Source organism: Lytechinus pictus, chromosome 5, assembly GCF_037042905.1.
Source record: "Lytechinus pictus isolate F3 Inbred chromosome 5, Lp3.0, whole genome shotgun sequence".
Taxonomy (NCBI): domain Eukaryota; kingdom Metazoa; phylum Echinodermata; class Echinoidea; order Temnopleuroida; family Toxopneustidae; genus Lytechinus; species Lytechinus pictus.
In genome coordinates, this window is record NC_087249.1 from 16,720,009 (window position 1) to 16,741,914 (window position 21,906).

Genomic DNA, 21,906 nt, shown 5'->3' on the forward strand with positions numbered 1-21,906 from the left:
CAATTGATAATGCAAATCTTCTTGCTTGGGTTGACAAAAAGTCTTCTTTTCTTTATGAAGGAAAATTCAAAGATTAAAGAAGTTTTAATGAAAAAACTAAATGATTCAAGTAAATAAATAAATTTGTAAATGAAATTTGACAGCATAATTCAAAATTCATGGCAAAGATAATGAAAAGGTTAAAAGGAAGTCTGCTGATTAGCAAGAAGTCTGATCATCAAATTTCTCATTTCTGCCATTCTGGCGCAAGCCTCTTTTTGAACCCCCCCAAAAAACGTCCCATGTTCGCTCAAGCATGAACAAAATTTATTACTTTAAATGGCATTTCAAAGATAACATTTCAGAGCATTTATTAACATAAAAATAGAGATATCATAATTTGAAACAAATTTTTTATAGACTTTTCAAAACTGTCCCGTTTTTTTTATACGCACTGTATTGGCCTAATATTTACACAAGAACTGTATCTGTTTCAGGCAGTGGGGGGGGGGGGGGGTGATTGAAATGAACTGTCGGGTATTTTGAGCCTAGGGTCCAGTCTTACAAAGAGTTGCGATTGATCTGATCATGGAAATCCACCATTGTCATAATTCTTCCAACTTGAAATTTGCACAATGCTATTTGTAAACAAAGAGGAAGCACACCGAATTGTCAAGAAAACAATGAATATACATCATTTATAGAAAACATTTTGAACAAACATGCAGTTCAGATGTCGACGTTGCTGGCTTTCCATAGTTGTGGTTGATCGGATCAATTGCACCTCTTTGTGAAACAGGGTCCTGATTTACAAGTTCTCATAATTGACACTGACCTGTACTGTTATGATTGGATGGGTAATAAATGTATCTATGGCTACGCTCACTCTCACTCTCTCTCTCTTCATATGCTCTGATCAAAAGTACACTTCAATATGGTATTATAAAAAGTGCATGATGTCATGATTACAATATCATACATGTTTATTTCAAGAACTGTCTTGGTTGTTTCTGTATATTTGTCCCTCTGAACATAATTAGATACATTGATACATGTAATACTAAGTATTACTAGTATGATTTGAACAATTATTCATTGTCATTGTAGGAACAATGATTTGTTTATTACATTTAATTTTGATATTCATTTATAAATGATATACTGGTAGGCAAATGTTTTTTAGCGATCTCCTCATATTGCAAAACCATGACACTGAATATGGGGTAAATGGGACTCTGCAAGGCTTGGCAGAACGTGTTTCACTTTGTTTAACTTTTTTATGTTTTCAGAAAAAGAAAAGTTTGCTATCAAATTCAACTTTATTTCAACCAATCAGAAAGAGGCATTTGATTTTTACTACATTTACATCATAAATACATGCCTTTCTGCAACAGTCCCTATGCCAGGTACTCATTCAGATGCAATATCTGGGGCCCGTTTCATAAAAGGACTTGCAAAGTTCTGTTGTAACTTTGCCATAATGGCAACTACCATGGTAACAGGACTCAGCAGCCAATCATAATCAAGGTTACCACGATAGTTGTCATTATGGCAAAGTTACAACATTTGCAATTCCTTTATGAAAGTGAAGTGAGAAGTAAGTTTTCATCTACCTTTTTCTGTACATGTATTTTGAAAAATGTTCAATCTCTTGGCTCCCACAAAACACCCGTTTGCAATTAATTTGAATTGAGGATATTTTACCCAAAATCAAACCAATCAGTTTTTGCATTTAATAGCAAATTTGCAATTATAGTCACAACTGCAGTGTTTTCATTTTCTGTTCATACCTACATGTATTTTCTATGTAAATGCAAATTACCAACCTGCCTGGTCAATTGTTTGTGACACAAGCATCCCCCAGATTGTCATGAAATATTCATGATTACAAGGGATGGAGTGTGCAGATTGAGCACCTGTGTGTGATAGACATTGATGTCAGAAAATGTGTAGCTAAAAGGACTCGCAGGGAAGGTGACGCACTTTGTTGTTGCATTCAGATTATTTGGTCTGTTTTAATAATGTACCTGCAATACCACTTCTGGGAGCAATCACAAGATGACTTTACATAAAGCTGATTAATAACAGAATAATCAACTTACATGTACATGTAGATGGATCAAGTGTAAATAATTTGCCATGTGACGGGCAGAAACAAGTATTATACTGCTCAGTACTTTACACTTGAAAAGTGTTTTCCAAATATAATCTGCAGTGTAGCCTCCATACATTTACGTGTAGGGTCTACAATGATTCAATTTCCCCATATGTGCTTTTTTATCTGTGTTTATGATATTTTCACCATTTTGAATGTTGATGAAAGAAAGCAAAATGTGTCCGTTTCTTATCTTTTTATTTTTTAATCATGTGTTGTTGATTGGTGATTTGAACTTAGTTTGGACTAAATAACATATGTAGCAAGAACTCTACTTGTATCATGTTCCCACTTTTTTGTAAAGAAAAATGTATGTATCACCTAGAATATCTATATGCAGAAGTCAGGCACAGTGTTTTTCTTCGAAAAAGGCAAATAAATTAGCATTTTGACAAAGATTGTCAGTAAAGCTTGTAGTTTGCAGAATAAAGTTAAGTGCTTCGCAGGGGAGCTTCCCTGGAAAAGCCCCTGTGGATCAATTTTCACAGGGGCTTGTTTCATTTCTGTCTGGCTCTAGTCTTATGATCAGACACATTTTTCACTTTGTTTTTCTGTCTGGCTCTAGTCTTATGATCAGACACATTTTCACAGACATGGTGTTTCTATCTGGCTCTAGTCTTATGATCAGACACATTTTCACAGACATGGTGTTTCTATCTGGCTCTAGTCTTTTATGATCAGACACATTTTCACAGACATGGTGTTTCTATCTGGCTCTAGTCTTATGATCAGACACATTTTCACAGACGTGGTGTTCCTATCTGGCTCTAGTCTTATGATATGACACATGGACACAGGCGTGGTGTTTCTATCTGGCTCTAGTCTTATGATCAGACACATTGTGTTTCAGGCTGGCTCTAGTCTTATGATCAGACACATTTTAATGATGAATTTCAGATGAAATACTGAAGTGATCATTGATACCAGGCCCGTGAAAAATGAACTTTTTTTAAATACTTATTTCACTTGCTGCACAACCTTTTAGACCTGCAAACCAATTTGTGCATTGATTTCCACTCCTCTCCATCGAACTAGAAATTCTCATTCATTCATGATACATGGCTCTTTGTTATTTATCTTGAACATCCTTGGGGTTTCAAGCCTTTCATGCGTAACACCTGTGGGGTGCAGCATTGCATGTGTACTACTGGATTGTTGGAATGTTGACCTGACAGTGCTACACTCTTGCAAGCAAGCGATGAGTAGGCTGGCCATCTCTAGCTACTCATATTGCAGATAGCGAGCTAGTGGTGTATGCATAGCGCAGTTTTCAATGCTCCACAATATTGCTGTAGTCACAGGTCCATGATATGCACCATCACCCCCTCATTAGGGTCTCATGCCTTTCATGTTGTAATGCCATTGAGACTCTTTGGCGTGACAAACCAGGATGTGCCCCGGGGGGGCCACTTCCATTCACGAGTGGATACCATGCGCAACCATGGGGTCTCGAAAAGCACCCTAAACACGTAATTTCCATATTCTGAAAATGCGCCCCTTAACAAGTATTGGCGTGTGAAACCCTACCCTTAACAAGTATTGGTAACAAAACGATACTCTTGGCAAATGTTCCCTGAAATGAACCCCTAAACAAGTACAGGAATATTTTATTGTTACGGGTCCTTCGGTCGTCGGCTTTACCTTATTTGGTTTAGTACGACCCCACCCTCTACACCTCACGCAAATCGGACTCTAAACACGAAGTGTTGGGGCAAAAAGGACATCCTTTATAAAACATTTTAATTTTGTTTTATCATCCCCGCGAATTCGACCCTAAACACGTAATTTTCCTAGCGAAATAGATACCCTTTTTTCATTATTTTTGTGTTTTTGACACCCTTATCACGTTACGTACGTATCGTGCCCTATCGTGAAAAAGACATCCTTTTTACGTGTTTTTTTGGTCGCGCATGGTATCCACTCGTCAATGTAAGTGGCCCCCCCCGGGGGATGTGCCTACATTACACCACCACCCCTCAGCTCAGATCTTGATCATCCTCAGGGTTTCATGCCTTTCATGTTGTAATGCCATTGAGACTCTTTGGCATGACAAACCAGGATGTGCCTACTCCGCCACCCCTCAGCTCACATCTTGATCAGCCTCAGGGTTTCATGCCTTTCATGTTGTAATGCCATTCAGACTCTTTGGCATGACAAACCAGGATGTGCCTACTCCGCCACCCCTCAGCTCAGATCTTGATCAGCCTCAGGGTTTCATGCCTTTCATGTTGTAATGCCTTTAAAACTCTTTGGCATGACAAACCAAGATGTGCCTACTCCGCCACCCCTCAGCTCAGATCTTGATCAGCCTCAGGATTTCATGCCTTTCTTGTTGTAATGCCATTGAGATTCTTCGGCTTGACAAACCAGGATGTGCCTACTCCGCCACCCCTCAGATCTTGATCATCCTCAGGGTTTCATGCCTTTCATGTTGTAATGCCATTCAGACTCTTCGGCTTGACAAACCAGGATGTGCCTTCTCCGCCACCCCTCAGCTCAGATCTTGATCATCCTCAGGGTTTCATGCCTTTCATGTTGTAATGCCATTCAGACTCTTTGGCATGACAAACCAAGATGTGCCTACTCCGCCACCCCTCGGCTCAGATCTTGATCAGCCCCAGGGTTTCATGCCTTTCATGTTGTAATGCCATTGAGACTCTTCGGCTTGACAAACCAGGATGTGCCTACTCCGCCACCCCTCAGATCTTGATCAGCCCCAGGGTTTCATGCCTTTCATGTTGTTATGCCATTGAGACTCTTCGGCTTGACAAACCAGGATGTGCCTACTCCGCCACCCCTCAGATCTTGATCAGCCCCAGGGTTTCATGCCTTTCATGTTGTAATGCCATTGAGACTCTTTGGCTTGACAAACCAGGATGTGCCTACTCCGCCACCCCTCAGATCTTGATCAGCCCCAGGGTTTCATGCCTTTCATGTTGTAATGCCATTGAGACTCTTCGGCTTGACAAACCAGGATGTGCCTACTCCGCCACCCCTCAGATCTTGATCAGCCCCAGGGTTTCATGCCTTTCATGTTGTAATGCCATTGAGACTCTTTGGCTTGACAAACCAGGATGTGCCTACTCCGCCACCCCTCAGATCTTGATCAGCCCCAGGGTTTCATGCCTTTCATGTTGAAATGCCATTGAGACTCTTCGGCTTGACAAACCAGGATGTGCCTACTCCGCCACCCCTCAGCTCAGATCTTGATCAGCCTCAGGGTTTCATGCCTTTCATGTTGTAATGCCTTTAAAACTCTTTGGCATGACAAACCAAGATGTGCCTACTCCGCCACCCCTCAGCTCAGATCTTGATCAGCCTCAGGGTTTTATGCCTTTCATGTTGTTATGCCATTGAGACTCTTTGGCTTGACAAACCAGGATGTGCCTACTCCGCCACCCCTCAGATCTTGATCAGCCCCAGGGTTTCATGCCTTTCATGTTGTAATGCCATTGAGACTCTTTGGCATGACAAACCAAGATGTGCCTACTCCGCCACCCCTCGGCTCAGATCTTGATCAGCCCCAGGGTTTCATGCCTTTCATGTTGTAATGCCATTGAGACTCTTCGGCTTGACAAACCAGGATGTGCCTACTCCGCCACCCCTCAGATCTTGATCAGCCCCAGGGTTTCATGCCTTTCATGTTGTTATGCCATTGAGACTCTTCGGCTTGACAAACCAGGATGTGCCTACTCCGCCACCCCTCAGATCTTGATCAGCCCCAGGGTTTCATGCCTTTCATGTTGTAATGCCATTGAGACTCTTTGGCTTGACAAACCAGGATGTGCCTACTCCGCCACCCCTCAGATCTTGATCAGCCCCAGGGTTTCATGCCTTTCATGTTGTAATGCCATTGAGACTCTTCGGCTTGACAAACCAGGATGTGCCTACTCCGCCACCCCTCAGATCTTGATCAGCCCCAGGGTTTCATGCCTTTCATGTTGTAATGCCATTGAGACTCTTTGGCTTGACAAACCAGGATGTGCCTACTCCGCCACCCCTCAGATCTTGATCAGCCCCAGGGTTTCATGCGTTTCATGATGTAATGCCATTGAGACTCTTCGGCTTGACAAACCAGGATGTGCCTACTCCGCCACCCCTCAGCTCAGATCTTGATCAGCCTCAGGGTTTCATGCCTTTCATGTTGTAATGCCTTTAAAACTCTTTGGCATGACAAACCAAGATGTGCCTACTCCGCCACCCCTCAGCTCAGATCTTGATCAGCCTCAGGATTTCATGCCTTTCTTGTTGTAATGCCATTGAGATTCTTCGGCTTGACAAACCAGGATGTGCCTACTCCGCCACCCCTCAGATCTTGATCATCCTCAGGGTTTCATGCCTTTCATGTTGTAATGCCATTGAGACTCTTCGGCTTGACAAACCAGGATGTGCCTTCTCCGCCACCCCTCAGCTCAGATCTTGATCATCCTCAGGGTTTCATGCCTTTCATGTTGTAATGCCATTCAGACTCTTTGGCATGACAAACCAAGATGTGCCTACTCCGCCACCCCTCGGCTCAGATCTTGATCAGCCCCAGGGTTTCATGCCTTTCATGTTGTAATGCCATTGAGACTCTTCGGCTTGACAAACCAGGATGTGCCTACTCCGCCACCCCTCAGATCTTGATCAGCCCCAGGGTTTCATGCCTTTCATGTTGTTATGCCATTGAGACTCTTCGGCTTGACAAACCAGGATGTGCCTACTCCGCCACCCCTCAGATCTTGATCAGCCCCAGGGTTTCATGCCTTTCATGTTGTAATGCCATTGAGACTCTTTGGCTTGACAAACCAGGATGTGCCTACTCCGCCACCCCTCAGATCTTGATCAGCCCCAGGGTTTCATGCCTTTCATGTTGTAATGCCATTGAGACTCTTCGGCTTGACAAACCAGGATGTGCCTACTCCGCCACCCCTCAGATCTTGATCAGCCCCAGGGTTTCATGCCTTTCATGTTGTAATGCCATTGAGACTCTTTGGCTTGACAAACCAGGATGTGCCTACTCCGCCACCCCTCAGATCTTGATCAGCCCCAGGGTTTCATGCCTTTCATGTTGTAATGCCATTGAGACTCTTCGGCTTGACAAACCAGGATGTGCCTACTCCGCCACCCCTCAGCTCAGATCTTGATCAGCCTCAGGGTTTCATGCCTTTCATGTTGTAATGCCTTTAAAACTCTTTGGCATGACAAACCAAGATGTGCCTACTCCGCCACCCCTCAGCTCAGATCTTGATCAGCCTCAGGGTTTTATGCCTTTCATGTTGTTATGCCATTGAGACTCTTTGGCTTGACAAACCAGGATGTGCCTACTCCGCCACCCCTCAGATCTTGATCAGCCCCAGGGTTTCATGCCTTTCATGTTGTAATGCCATTGAGACTCTTTGGCTTGACAAACCAGGATGTGCCTACTCCACCACCCCTCAGATCTTGATCAGCCCCAGGGTTTCATGCCTTTCATGTTGTAATGCCATTGAGACTCTTCGGCTTGACAGACCAGGATGTGCCTACTCCGCCACCCCTCAGCTCAGATCTTGATCAGCCTCAGGATTTCATGCCTTTCTTGTTGTAATGCCATTGAGATTCTTCGGCTTGACAAACCAGGATGTGCCTACTCCGCCAAGCCCCATTGAGAATATCCTGATAAGTTCTTGAACAGCTTTAGGGTCTCATGCCTACATTAGCTTTTGTGCTGTAATCTGAGATCTTGGTAATATCATGGAAACTTTAAAAGGTTGTATTCATTGTGATAAAGGAGCTTGGTGGACTTACCAAGGATGTAGTACATGTACCTTCTCTCTGCTTACTTCCTGACAAACGGATAAAAACCTGCACTCTCCAACCATGAGAGCTAGACAGTTTAACCATGGAGCTACATGTACTAGTAGCTCCATGGTTTAATCACATAATTATGTCAGTGATGTTCACAGTAGTCAACAAACTTATAAAGTTATCTAACCTTTGAGAATTTGGGCCAGTTAATCTTAATAGTGTCAAATTCAGTTTTAAAAACCCTTTTTTTTTTTCTAAAGGATTTATAAGCTCAAAATGAATAGGAAATACTCAATGAAAGTTTAATCTGATGAAATGAATCTGATGTTGGAAGTTTGGAGGGGGACTGGTTATGTATATTAGTCTGCAAACACAGACACAGATTGAAACTGTGATCAACAAGTGGGTCTTGAGACAAGACTAATACAAATACAACTTGCTGTGTAAATGAGAGGATCCTTCTACAGACTGCATAAGTCTCAGTCAGGGACATTAGGCTGCATATTCAGGCCACTTTCCTCAAATGAAGGTTTAGCACAGCAAACTAGGCATATAGAAGGTCAAGTTTTATTTTAGTAATACATATATGGGCTCCACTTTTGTGTGGTGCAAAAAAGGGAAAAGGAATAAGTGAAAAGAAATCTCTGAAAATTAAATCTGATTTAAACAAAAAATTAGCGAGTCAAAAGAGGCCTAAGCTTTCGATCCTAGCAAGAGGAACAAACATAGTATAGACCATAGACATGCAACAGCAACACTAGAAACAAGGAGACAAAAAGGGCATTAGAGAGTTGTGATGACCAATCAGGTTAGAGAAGGGGATGAAAGCAAAGGAGTAGGCAGACACAAAGGGAAGTCAGTGTAAGTATGGCCAGTAAAAGACCTTGAAGCTGTGAGGGATCAAGACAATTGGGCAGGCAACATCAGACAGGATCTGGAACAAAACAGTGATAGGGGGTGTGAGGAAGAGATGAATAACAAGAGAATTAGTGAGAGGTGGGCCAAACAGGTTACAAAGAAAGGCATAATAAACTGGTACACAAGAGTGGGGGGGGGGGGGAGGGAAAGAAAGGGGAACAACTGATAATGTGCAAAAGACATATAAGTATAAATGATAAAGAAAAAAAAAACATACACATATATAGTGTACCTAGTATTGTAAATCCACTATAGGGGTGAGGGGAAAAAACCATAATGCTATATAGTAGAAATAAGACATGTATATATGAAAAGGGAGAAGCATATTGCCTAAAAGGGTAGAGTAAATATAGAAGCTGAGGTTGTATGAGAGAGGGGGAATGTATATGAAGAAACTAAAAAAAAAACCATAATGCTATATAGTAGATATAAGACATGTATTTATGAAAAGGGAGAAGCATATTGCCTAAAAGGGTAGAGTAAATATAGAAGCCGAGGTTGTATGAGAGAGGGGGAATGTATATGAAGAAACTACAGCATACATGTAACTAAACAAAATAAATATGTAGTAAATCCAAAAGAGGTAAGTGGAGAAAAAATATATTAAAAAAATATATATATATATATTACATCGCCTGAATGTGCAAAGCAAAAATTGGAGCTGAGCCTGTATGAGATATGGGAGAAATGTAGAGGAAGAAACTATAACATAACTAATCTAAAAGAGCTGAGGGGAAAAATATATAGAAAGTGGATAGAAAAGACTAATCAGTCATTCCCCTCTTGGATGTTCAGGCCATGAGGTTGGGTGGTGCGAAGTCGTCTCATCCAGAACTTCTCTCTGCTAGAATGAAAACTGCTTTCCCCTGTTTCATTTACATGTAGTAACAATTATACAAAAATAACAAGTTTACCGTCAGCCAATCGAATTGAATGATGTCAGTACTTTCAGACTGTTATTGATATCAATTGTAAGTATTTTTAAACAGGCCCCTGCAAATTTTGGTTTTACTATATCCAATTTCCATTTTGTATTAGAGCATATTCTTTAAATACCAAAGCAATGAAAAGAAATCACTCTTTTACTTTATTGATTGTATTGAACCATAATTGTTTATATTGCCTACTTTTTTTTCTTTTACGGTATGCATGGATGACTCTTCCAGTCCATATGAAAGTTTAGTCTGTGAGATGCAGACACTAAATAATTTCATAAAGACTTAATATTGCATGAAGGCTGGGGTTGAGCCTAATTTTGTCAGTTTGAGAGGATGATGATGTCTTGAACACAAACAGTACTTTTTTGGCATTTTAGACTCTTTTTAGATATTATGATCGGTAGGGGTCTGTGATTTAAAACTAGCAATGAGCACTCCATATGCAGGAAAGGAAAGAGCCAGAAAAATATATCAAGAGAGTTTGAATAATGTGGAAAGAAAGTGAGCAAAATAAGCTTATTTGAAAGGTCATTGTATTGATTTATATTCGTTTTTTGTAGAGACACTTCAGTCGTCGGTATACCATCCTATATTTGGATACTGTATACACTAATGCAGTTCTTTCATTGCTGAAAAGGTGCATCTACTTATCAATTTCACTGCCAGATTGCATTGACTGCTATTCATTGACAAATTTATCAAGTGGAATTGGGAATAATCAAAACTATCATGTCTTCTATTTTGTGATGGTTTTGATGTAAGAGGGATAAATTTCTAGTATAGTGAAGTTGATGTACATTGCGCATAAATGTATGATGTCGATAAATCCCCCTTTTCTCTCTCTTCCTCCCTGTCCCCTCTCTTGTCTTGATCTCCTCCATTTTCTCACTCCCTCTCTTATCTACCTCTCCCTCCTTCCCTCTCTTATCTCCCTCTCTCTCCTCTCCCACTCCCCCTCTCCTGTCTCGATCTCCTCACATCTCTCTCTCTCTCTTCTCTCCCCTGTCTGTACCCCCTTCTCTCCCTCTCTTCCTTCCACTAGATTCTCTCCCATCCCCTCCCCCTTTCACCCTGTCTCTTCCTCACTCTCCTTCCCTCATTCACTTTCTTTCTTTCGCTTTCTCTTTTAAATTTTCCGTCATCTACCACACATGCCATAATTGTAATGACATCCAGTTTTTACTTATTTCAACTTTGTTTTTTTATTTGCTATATTTTCCTATTATTCAGATGATTTTCAGTATGTGAGACCCAGAAACGACCTCTTGTGCCGCACTCATTAACGCCCACCGCAGTGCAACAACCACCAACCACCAGGAACTCTTCCTGATCATGTAATCCTCACCAGACCTGACGGACGGCCTTCTTGAGTCGCCCACGTGCATCGAGACACAGGCATCCACCTCATTACCGGACCCCACCCGATGCCATGTGCCGCTGCTACTCCACCACATCTCACACTCTCCCCTGTGTCTCTCATTCCGTCTCTCCTTCCATCTTCCCCTCAATCTCCACATCATTGTCTCTTCACATCTCATCATGAGCAGGCGAGGCTCAGCTCAGGATTGGGGAGCGTAGAGCTGATGAAGGTACATCGCCAATGACAAATGCTTGAAACCTCTGTCTGCTGCTTGCTATAGTGTGTGAATTTCTTACTCAAAGGATGTGCAACTTTTCTTTTAAGGATTTGATTCGAAATGAAACCCGCTGCTTCGCCATATGTGATGTAGATGATGACGTACATATGGAATTACCTATGGATTGTATAAGCAGCAACAAATGTTTAAAGCCTCCGTCTGCTGCTTGCTATGAATTTCATACTCAATTAGCAGATTTTGTGGATGTCTCAGCTTTTCTTTTAAAATTTTAATTCAACTTGAAACCTGTAGCTTCACGGTATGTGGTGTGGATGACAGCGACTATGGAGTTACTTGGAAATTATTTACTTCTCTTTCAGTCATCACTGCCGTACTTTGGGTAAGTATTAGGTCTCTGATGTATTTGTTATATTTTGTTTGTATGTATGTGGTAGATTCTTTCACACCATAAAATGAAGAAAGACATGCCATAGCTGGAGTATTAAAACCAGAACTCAAAATTTTGAAGATGAATCATAGAAAGCGTGATTTTAGTATTATGACGTAAAGTGGCAACCTTCTTTTGCCTACTGTAGAAACCATTCCCTGCAGGAATTAGCAAACTGTTTTCAGACAATGAGGTTGCCGCCACTGCCATGTTCTGAAATACAGCATAGTTGCACTCATTATTTTTTACACATCGAGATTCAAAATTTTGTTTATCACTCCAGTGATGATTTAGCACTGTTACTGATATGTTTTGGGGTGATCTTCACATTTAAACTATCTTAAAGGTATAGTGTATGATTGGTTGATCTCAGACAAGGGCAATGAATCAATTTTGAAATTATTACATTCATTAAATACCTATATTATTGCTCTATTTTATCACGGAAAAGAAACTTGCATAACTTTTATATTTTCATGATATTGAGGGGTGAAACATATATTATAACAAATGTCGGTTAAACGAGATAAGGTTGAACTTTCTTATTGACGCCCTCTCGGGTTAAAAAATAAATTGATATTAGAACACCGTTCGAATCATGCATATTCATTACGACCTCATGCATATTGATGAAATACGTCATGGCGCATGCGCAGTATCAAGAAATCATCGTATCAACAAAGTGCAGTACTGTGTGTGTAGCTGAGTAGAAAGCAAACATCGAACGGTGCGTGCAAGCTCAATGAGCCGATGCTAGCCGGCTAGCGACATGCTTGCGCTCTGCATTAGTTTCAGATATAATCCACTATTAGCGATTGCACACACAGGATACTAGTAGTTTCAGGATTGTATATCGTACGCGTGAAAAGGGATTCAAACACGTTGAATATCTGACGTGAATGACGAAGCAAAGGATTGCCCAATACGGCTTACTTTTGGAATCTTATGTCATGAATCTGAAAGTATACTCCAAAACTAAAAGAGATACGAGAATCCCAGAGATGGGCAAGGGCCGAGTTCCGAGTTTGATCTTTCTTCATGTGGATTGTAGCTCTTTTATGCACCTTTTCCCTTCATGTATAGCTTGGCGTGCTACATACGGGAACTAGAGCGAGGAAAGGGGGAGGGAGGAGAGAGAAGAAAGAAAGAAGTGAATTAGTGAAAGAGAATCAGGAGAGCCGTTATAAAGGGATCTGAATACAACCATGGACCTATTCGTAATAGGTCCATGATACAACATACCCTAATTTGATATTTTGGTGGGTTTTTTTAATCTTTCCTGAATGTTTCAGTCAGTTTCAGATTATTTGGCTCCACTCGATCGCAAAGTACAGAGGAGAAATTGGAAAAAAAAATTAAACCAAAAATATTTAAAACTCTAAACAGACGGCCACCACCATTCTGTCTACAGCCAAGCATGAAGAAAGGGAAAGGGCGAAGAGAAAAACGATTACTTTCAGGGCGGTTCTACGATATAAAACAGGGTTTGTTTAATACGGGGTTAAATATAGGCCTATAGTAAAACCACGAAGATGAAACCCCAATGCAGGGTTAAATATAGGCCTATAACCCAATGCAACACTTGACTACTCTTCGTTTGTTTAGGTTGAACTCGCGAGGTCAAAAGGTGAGCTGAGAAACCTGTTGATGCGAAGTACGTACGTATAGTCTATATTGTGTAGACCGTGATAGCATGAATGTGACAACGCATCAAGTTGCAGATTTCTATTATTTCTGTTAAACCGAGTTTTTACCTGACTGCTAAGAAAGCACGAATGCCTGTGAGCAAGCAACCAGGGGACCAACGGCTTAAGGTCGAACAAGCAGAGTAAAGGCGTCATGAGTAAAAAAAATGAGGGGGCAGACATGACGTCAGGGACAAGATTTCTGGGAAAACTCTTATTTTTTGCATCCACACAAGAAAGCTTGCATCGAGATATGGAAAAATGAGAAGTTGAGTATTGCGCGGTGCTATGGTCTAGAACCGCTCTACGTATTCAGAGTTGTGATTTCCAGGGCCGACCAGCATACATGTAAGAGTTTTACAACATAACTTTACAAGGCACGCTGTGGGACAAAGTGCAACAACGTATGTGAGAAAAGACTAAGCAAACCTGTAGAAGCAGCAACGTACAACATGGACTCACGACCAGTCCATGGGTCGCCGAGTTTTTATGCAGTATGGGGAGGGGGTGGGGGTAGCCTACAATGATAATAATAACATTTGTAGGGCGCTTTATACTTTATACAATCATGGACCTGTTAGGTCCATGCTATAATCAAACCATCAGCACGACGAGTGGATGGATGACTGAAAGAATGGATGGATAGGCACATATAAATGGATCATCCAATTGATGTATTTTCCCAAGAAATGGATGGTCAAAGAGAAATGGATACAAATGATGCAGCAATAGATAGGGGCACCCCATGGGAGATCAACTTGCTACCCCTTCATAGACAGTAAACAAGTAGAAAGAATTGATAAAAAGATGAAATTTTATAGCAACAAATGAGAGGAAGAAAGGCCTCCGGGAAAGGCCTATGCGCATACAGAGTGTGCACGAGCAGTTCAACCGTTGAAAAAACGTGAATGACTGCGACATGAGCAGGACAAAGACATTACTTTCCGGCATTACTTGCATCCGGGACTTGCATCTTGATTGGCATAACATTTTAGACTTATTTATCAATGGAATTGTAACTCCCATTTCCCTGCTATAACTATAGGAAAAACGAATGATAACTGTTGTTTTATAGACGTGGAAATTTATGCTTCATATTAGGACCAAAGAGATTCTGGCGTACGTGTCAATATTTCAAAACTCATGCGGGAAAATAATATAATCATTTTTTATGATTGAAAAAAAAGTGCCAAGTTCACACTGTCACGATTTTTTTTGGTGGCGGTGCTGAGGAAAATTTGACAAAGCAAAAGAAAAACATTAAAAAAGGTTCCAATACAAAATGTTGGTAATTTTCCTACATTTATCCAATTCGACACCTATACCAGAATTCCAGGGGGAGCTGCCTACATGGAAAATAATGCACGCCGCACCCCATTGTAAAATCTTGGGAATGCTTTGCACCCCCGGTTCCAAGGGCCATAATTATAATCGCGGAATAATTAATCGTATCAGATCAGTCGAGGCGATCATATTGATCGTAGAAATGGTTGGAATGGTTCAACTATGTGGTGATGTGGCTTTTTTTGCAGGATTTTTTTGCATTTATTGGAATAATATACAAAACAAATTTACAATGCTTGAGACATGATCATAATACAAGTGACAATCTTATATGTAGTGACTGGAGAAATACAATATATAAAAAAATATATATATAATGAGTAAAATGCAGAGGCAAACTATATACAGTAAGCAAATATGTGCTTGAAGCATATAGCAGCCAAAATAATAATGAAATTTCGAAACGAGACAAAAATAAATTTTTTTTTGGGGGGGGGGCAAGCCCCATCTGGCGAGGTTTAATGGGTATACGCTTTTTCTGATCATGGACCCTGATGTACTTAATTTATGATGATGTAATGCACATGTGCTGCCGATGAAAATATAATATTTTGCCTTTATGGGTGTTTTACAACTCCAGGGGGATCAATGAGAATACAGTAATAGTTCTGAATACGCACTGAGAGAAGTGAAGGCCGGGGGGGGGGGCACTTCCATTGACGAGTGGATACCATGCGCGACCATGGGGTCTCGAAAAGCACCCAAACACGTATTTTCCATATTCTGAAACTGCAAGTATTGGCGTCTCAAACCGACCCTTAACAAGTATTGGAAACAAAACGATACTCTTGGCAAGTATTCCCGAAATGAACCCCTAAACAAGTACAGCGATATTTTATTGTTATGTCGGGTCCGTCGGTCGTTGGTTTTACCTTTACACATCATTATTTTGGTTTAGTACGCGGGCCCCACCTTCCACAACTCGCGCAAGTCGGACTCTAAACACGTAGTGTTGGGGCAAAAAGGACATCCTTTATAAAACATTTTAATTTTGTTTCATCATCCCCGAAAATATGACCCTAAACACGTAGCTTTCCTAGCAACATATATACCCTTGTTTCAATATTTTTGTGTTTTTGACAAAAAGACATCCTTTTTACGTGTTTTTTGGGTCGCGCATGGTATCCACTCGTCAATGTAAGTGCCCCCCCCCCCCCCCCCCGGAGTGAAGGCAAAGCGGTCATGGAGCATGCAAGCAAACGAGTAATTATAATTCCTTGAATAGTCATACCATAATAAAGTTGGAGAGGATAATATTGAAATAAATAGAAAAATAACATTAAAAAATGCGAACATAAGGAATACACACAACCCCCAACCCAAGGCTAGGAATTGTGTAAACATCGAAAAATACAGAAGGATGTTAGGAACCATGCTTGAACTATTCATGAAAACAACCATTGGCGTAAATAATAAACGTAAAAAATATGAATTAAGGGGCCAGATACATGTGTCGGGCACAAATCATTTTTTATCGGTGATAGATTTTGACATAATATTCAGATATTAGTTCCCCTTCTCGCTTTCTTTTTGTATTGGCCGTGACAAATTTGGGAATCCATATAGCCCCAATCCTTCCCCATTATTTTGAACGCCACTGATTTCAACTGGATATCGTCAAAAAATATTGATTGATTGATTTTATTTCGCAAGTCACCATAATATATTTACAGTAGCATTAAAAACAACAGGCTTACACAGGATGACCCACGAAAGCTCTAAAGCTATTTTCCAGTGGGGAAATAGGCTTTACCTTGTAAATAAATATTACCTTGGAAATAAGCTTTACTTTGTAAATAAATATTTACAAGGTAGTCAAACTGACAGCAGATGCAGCGTGTAAACACAGTATGAATTTCATTACATGATAATAATAAAATGATAATTACGTAATGTCATGGGTAATGAAACAAGGATGGGACGTTTTGTAATTCGCTACGCAGGCTTTTGATAGTAAAGCTGATGAAATACAGGGTTGAAAGTAAAATAATGAGAAAGACTGAAATGAAACGATCTATTCAAAATATAAATTCCATGAAAGAGAAGCGATTCAAACAGAGTATTATATTGCGTTTACATTCCCTTTGATTCATATTATTTTGATTCCCTTTCAACAATCTACTTCATTCTTTATTTATTTCTTCTCTCTCCTCCATGCCCCCCTTCCCTTTCTTGGGGCGGCGGGGGATGGGGGGGGGGGGGTATCGGATATGAGAAAGCATGCAGTTTAGGTGTTATGGCACACTCGGACAAGTTCAATTTAGTGGCCTAGTATAGGTCCATTGGTAAATTGCCAAGTCGTCGACTGCCAAGTGCCAACTTGCACTCACCACATGGTCTGATTTAATTTAGTCCATATCCATTCCGTCCATCAATATTTCGTCGAACAACTATTTGGTCCAGTATCCAATTCATTTTCATTCATTTTGCACAATAGCACGTTGTCCAATTAGACCAAATGGTATATGGACTGAATGGCTATTGGATCAACTGGTTACTAGACGATAGTGGATGAACATAATTATGGTAGACTTTAATGATAGTAGGCGAGTTGGCAATTTGACGATTTGGCATCAGACGAAATGGAAGTAAACTGATCTGATCCATGGACTTATATAGTATCACACCGGTATAGATAAAGAGGTACAAAAGTGGAAACGATGCCCGACGGACATGCGCATATCCAGGATTTTGCACCACGAGGGGGTCACTATTTTTGCGCCCCTGTGAACTTTTCGGAAAATTGCACCCCGACCCGACCACTCAGGCAATCAAAGTGCCTAAATGCATTTTGAATTGTCTTATTCCACAACCACGTGAAAAAGGCAATCGAAGACCATTTTTTTTTAATGTGTCCATGTAAAAAAAGATCAAAGTTGTATCCACTTCTTGAAAAGAATAAATGCGACCAGAAAGCATAGAATTTTTAAGCGTTTTGGGGTTTCAATTTAGTTCAACTTTTCATCAGAGTGGTAGACCATACTAAAATTATGTGCGGGAGCTGTAATTTCTTAACCGGGGCTAGATCCAGCTTTCGCCAATAGGGGAGGGGGATATTTTCATCTGTTTTCCGATCAAACATTCTACGCTTTTTGCAACCGTGAACATGATATGTATATGAATTATTTAAACAATTATTATTGATACGAGCGCGAAACGTGAGCTGAATTTTTTTTATATTCTGACCTAAAATTTGGGGGAAAAAAATCTATGAGCACTTTTGGCAATCAAGAACAGGATGGGTATCTATCAACATTTTATGCGATCACGAAGTGCGAACTGACAATTTTTGAATTCCCAATCCAACACTGGACACCATAAGCACTTTTTATAACCATGAACAGGATGGGTATATAGCTAAATAATTAATGCGAGCGCTAAGCGCGAGTTCAAATTTTTTGATATTCTGACCTCGTAAATTTGTGCGAGTGCGAAGCGCGAGCTTAAAAAGGGATTGATATTTTGACCTAAAATGTGGACATTCTAAGCACTTTTGGTAATCATGAACAGGATTGTCATCTAACTAAACATTGATGCGTCCGCAAAGAGCGAGATGAAATTTTTTTCATATTCTTACCTAAAATTTTGACATTTGAGTAAGCATTTTCGGTTATCATGAAAAGGATGATCAGTAACAAAACAGTTTATGCGAGCGCGAAGCGCGAGCTGAATAAAAATCTATATATTTTTATACAAAGTCAGACATTCTAAGCACTTATCTTACCATGAACAGGATCGCCACCTTACTAAACAATTAATGCGAAGAGTAGGATGAATTTGTTTTTATATTCTGATCTAAAATTAGGACTTTCTAGGCACTTTTGGTAATCATGAACAGGATTGGTAATTGATGGGAGCAAACATGAGTTTGGCACCCCCTCCCCTCCCTAGGTAAATTGAACCTGAATTTGATGCACCGAGACAAATATCAAATTAGCGTGTGGTGAATATCCATTCGGCACCCCCTAGGTTGAACATCAATTCGGCGCCCCTATATGTCAAACAGCAACTCGACAACCGTATATAGGAAAAATAATTATTCGGCGCCCCATCCCCAAGGTTAAACATCATTTCGGTGCCCCTATGTCGAACATCTTTACGGCGCCCCGAGGTAAAACATTAATTCGCCCCCCCCCCCCTAGGATGAAGATCAATTTGGCACACCCTAGGTCGAACATCAATTCGGCGCCCCTAAGCAAAACATAAATTCGGCGCCCCTAAGCAAAACATAAATTCGGCACCCGCTATATACATACTCTAGGTTGAACATCAATTCGGCGCATCCACCCCCCCCCCCCCATGTCAAACAGCAATTCGTCAACCCCTTTTCTTTCCTTCCCTTTTCTCCCTATTTTGGCGCCCCCGAATACGCGCATGGTAGAGCTACGGATATAGAGAAATAAGGACAAAGATGTAATGACAATATAAAAACTCTTGAAATACTTAACGTTTTCTAGGCAAACAAGAATCCAAACTCCAAAGCGTATAAATAACGTCCGGCTAAATAGACCTCCATTTGCATCCTGTTTGATATGCTTTCCTGTAAGTTCCATTGTGGGCAAAATAAAGGGCAAAAGTAAGTCTGCTTTCTTTGAGAGGGTGTAAATGATGATATATTCAAATACCAGCGAGTGCCATAGGTGACGGAATCATAGGCGACGGAACGTATTTTCAATTTTTTTTTTTTTTTTTGGGGGGGGGGGGGGGCAAAGCGAAAAAATGCACTTATATGCAAAAAATTGCATTTTTTATGCAAACTGATATTTTCACCATGAGATTATCATCTGTGTTAAGTAGTTGTGCGTTTTGTAGTAATTAAATTGAGCAAAACCTTTTTAAAGTCTTTTCTGATTGATAAAATATCTCTTTAGGCTTTATTTTTCCGGGAGCGAGCGTAGCAAGCAAGCAGTTTGAACATTTTCAAATCTGAAGTTGTGAAACTCGCCGCTTTTTGGTCAAATCGCGCAAATTATTGTTAAAAGAGCTATAAATTCTAGACATTGCTTGTACTAACATGACTAATAAGACATGAAAATCAATCATTCCGAGCAATTTTGTTATGAAAAAGATGTGCATCTAATTGAAGAATGGACGCGAGCGCGATATTCCAACCAGAAAACTGGACATTCTAAGCACTTTTTTTAACCCAAGAACTTAATTGTGTGTCTTAATAAATAATAATTGATGCGAAGCGCGAGCCGATAATTTGTAATATTTCAACCTGAAAACTGGATATTCTAAGCAGTTTGAAACCAAGAACATAATGTGTACCTTTGATGCGAGCGGAAAGCGCGAGCTGAAGATTTGTGACATTTAAACCTGAAAATTGAACATTATAAGCACAAGTTGTAACCAAAACAAAGTGAGTGCCTTCCTAAAAAATAAATGATGTGGGCGCGAAGCGCGAGCCAAAAATTTTGTGATTTCCAACCTAAAATGTATCGTTTGACTTCAAAAAAGGTATTATTTTGAAAAGGGACATACATGTACATCATTTTGAAATAAGTGCACTCTCCATTTAAAAAAGGCATTATTTTCCTACTGGGATTTTTTATGTAGGGGGTTAAGTGCCCCTGCCGCCCCCCGGTTCCGCCGCCCCTGCTGCTAATATAGCCTCGGGTTATAATTTTTATCTAAGTTCAAACTGGTATTAACAAAAAAATGTTGGTATGACTGCATTTTATAACGATGGTTTTCTTTAAAATATATATTTTTTACCATTTCGATCCATCACATGTTTGCATTTTTTTGTCCGTCGATATGCCCAGCGCTGAGAGGTCATGCCAAAACGTGATTTTGCATGAAGTACATTCTCTGAACCATCATCGGAACTTCGGAATCACACAGAGATGGAAGACCCCTTCCCCTAAATAGTTCCGCCTAGCTGTATGTCCTCGAATATATATATATATATATATTTAATAAGACATCAGAAATGCGAAACACAAATTCACGAGTAATGCAGTTTTTGCAATAAAATTTGCAATTTACCATTACAAGTTGAAAAGAAAAATACAAAGAGAAACTTGGAGGGGGATCGATGTTACATGGTTATAACATACAGACCTACGCACCGGTATCATAGGCGGATCCAGGAGGCCGACGTTACGCCCCCCCCCCCCCCCGATATTGGCGGCGCAAAGTAATATGAACGAAAGCAGAGGGGGGGACAAAATATAAGAGGAAGAATGAATAAAAAAAGGTGAGGGGAATTCAGACTTGGGGAGGGGTGAGAGCCAATCATGTCACTACACATGTATAAAAACAATTTAGCCCGCGCTTTGTGTTCGCATTGCCTGTTCGATGGAACATGCATCTATTCATCTATACCAATTCATTTATTGATTTATTCATTCAGTCATGGTTAAACAGGTTCACAAGTTCAGAGTTATTAGTATATAAAATCATAGTAACAAGTACAATTACAAGGTATAATTTATATCAAAATAGTATGAGACATAAAGAAATATTAACTGATCAATGTAATACAAAACACGGAAACATTGTTGAAGGGCTTATAGTAAAACGAACAAGGGAACTAAATAGGCCTTTACTTATTCAAATTTTTGAGCACCTTATCCGTCAGTGTGCATCTTGTTTAATGATCATATTGCTCAGATCAATTTTCAGGACACAATACACAGTCCGAAAATAATACCTCACGCTCGCATTTTTTATAGGGTTTAGTACTGTTACGACTATAGATTCCAACAAAAACTAGCTTTGAGCTGCCGATCGATCGGGAAAAATGTGGATGAAAATATTGTTCACCCCGGCCCCGTTATTAGTGAAAGCTGGATCCGCCCCAGAATATATTGTTTAAAAAAAAGGCGTAGGCCACGCGGTATTTGTCATTTTTTAGTGATAAATACATTGAGGCAGTATATTGACAAATAATCACAGGAAGAGAAAGAGCATCTTATAGGCCTATATAACGCACAAAGCAAAATAATGAAAAATGGCGGCCAAGCTAGTTCAATACAAAATGATTTCCTTTTCCTTTAAAAAAAATGTTACAACACGTTATAATAATGAACAAATCAAAATACAGAACCTGAAGAAATTGATAACAATTCAGTGAATCGGAATCGAAACA